This window comes from Belonocnema kinseyi, chromosome 3 (assembly GCF_010883055.1).
Source record: "Belonocnema kinseyi isolate 2016_QV_RU_SX_M_011 chromosome 3, B_treatae_v1, whole genome shotgun sequence".
Classification (NCBI taxonomy): Eukaryota; Metazoa; Arthropoda; class Insecta; order Hymenoptera; family Cynipidae; genus Belonocnema; species Belonocnema kinseyi.
In genome coordinates, this window is record NC_046659.1 from 23,650,251 (window position 1) to 23,652,511 (window position 2,261).

The 2,261-nt window shown below is 21.5% G+C and overlaps 1 protein-coding gene across 1 annotated transcript in view; it reads left to right on the forward strand.

Annotated features, from left to right (window-relative positions):
- LOC117170347 (neuronal acetylcholine receptor subunit alpha-7-like) overlaps window positions 1-2,261 on the forward strand; it is a 1,604,403-nt gene that overhangs the window by 1,059,240 nt on the left and 542,902 nt on the right. The gene's annotated exons all lie outside the window — the stretch shown is intronic.

Below are 2,261 nucleotides of genomic sequence, written 5' to 3' on the forward strand. Positions count from 1 at the left end.
TGATAATATTATAATCATGTTATAATAGTCTTATTTATACCCTGATCCGCATTTGAAAGAAACTAAAGACATTAACGATTTTGGAATTCATGTTTTTGGATAAAAACTCTATTATTTCATTAAAAAATTAATTATTTTGTTGAAAATGTAACCATTTTGTAAAAAAAGTCCTCTTTTCAATCAAAATTTCAACTACTTTGTTGAAAAATCATGTATTTTGTTAAAAATTCGTCTCTCTTTGTAGAAGTTAAATTGTTTTATGGAAAATTTATACTTTTTGATTAAAAATTACATTTTTTGGTTGAATTATCAACAATAAATATTTTTTGGTTGCAAAGTCGTTTTGTTGTAAATGCAAGTGTATTGTTAAAAATTAAAATCATAATTTTTAAGTGGAAAATTCGATTATTCACTTAAAGTTGAACTACTTAGTAAAAAAATTAATTCCTTCTTATCAAGGATTCATAATTATAGTTGAAAATTCAACTATTTGCCTTTAAATTGGATTAAAAATTCAGCTTTTTTAAAGATAATGCTCTTTTTGACTTTAAAATTAAATAATTTCGTTGAACGTTCATGTACTTTGTTGGAAATTGACCTTGTTTGGTAGAAATTTAATCTTTTTAGTTGAAAATGTATCGTTTTTTGTCAAAAATGCAATTGTTTTGTTGAAAATCAACTGTACATCTTCTTGAGTTTAAAAGTCGATTATTTCACTAAGAGTTGAACTACTTTGTAAAAAAATAAGCTTTTTTCAACAAGGTTTTTTAATTATAGCTAAAAATTTAACTATTTGGTGGAAAGTTTAACTCTTTGATTGAAATCTCATATTTTTCGCTTAAAAATTCAACTTTTTGTAGATAATTCGTCATTTTTACTTTAAAATGAAATAATTTCGTTGAAAATTCATGTATTTTGTTTAAAATTTTTCCTTTTCTGTAGATCATTAATGTTCATGGTCGAAAATTCATCTAATTCGTTGACGATTTAACAACTATGATGAAAATTAATTTTTTTCTGTTAAAAATTATTCACCTTTATCTGAAAATGTAACTATTACAGGATTAATTAAAAATTAATCGTATATATTGGTTATTTTGGGAAATCCTTTTTTTGATAGAACCTTAATCTTCTTGGTCAAAAATTCACCCTTGCCCTTGAAAATTTAACAATTTTGTTAATAAATAGGTTTTTTTCCTTGTTGAATTCAATTTTTTATCACAGTTTTTATCTGGAAATTGAACTATTTCATTTTTGGTTGAAACTTTATCCTGTACATTGTAGTAGTTAAAACAACAATTATTTGATAGAAAATTAATTTATTTGTTTTCGATTATGATAATTTTTTTTAATTGAAAGAATTTAAAAATAAAATGCTTTAAATTTAATTTAAGGTATTAAAAATTGAAAAATAATCGATTTTACAAGATGATTCTGAATCCGTTCAAAATTAAAGAATTAAGAGATATTAGTTTATAAAATTATTTTCAATTATGACTTCAAATATTATTTCAGTCTACACAAATTTCATTTTTAACCCATTCAATTTGAAATTTTTTAATTAAAAAAAGAAGATTTCGTTATTTTTCAGCAATCTTTGACAGTTCATTTAAAACAATCCATTACAAACAACTGTTAAAAACCACACAAATTTGAACAGAATGGTTAGAAATAGAAAGCCTTGAAGTGTTAAATTTGTAATGAGCTAAATTTTAAGTTTAAACACTACAATTTTAATTTTTTAAAAAGATTAAGATTTTAAAAAGAATTAATTTAAAACTTGAAATTATTTCAAATAATTTGAAACACGATGTAGATTTTATAAGATTAAAAAAAATTAAGCTTTTTGGGAATTGTAAAATATTTGAAAAGAATAACAAAAATGGTTGTAATTGTTAAGAAAACTGAAAATGATTTTTTTAACCTAAAAGTTTATTTTTTAGCAAAATAAATTAAATTTCTGTAAAATAATTGGTGTTTTAACTAACACAATGTACAGGATAAAGTTTTACCCAAAAATGTAATAGTTCAATTTCCAGATAAAAACATTTAATTTTTAATCAATCCTAGAAAAGTTACATTTTCAGATTAAAATAAATAATTTTTAACCGAAAAAAAATAAATTTTCAACAAAGTTGTTAAATGATACATTTTCAAGCAAAATATTAAATTTCTACCAAACAAGGTCAATTTCCAAAAAAATACACAAACTTTCAACGAAATTATTTAATTTTAAAGTGAAAAAGAGTATTATCTACAAA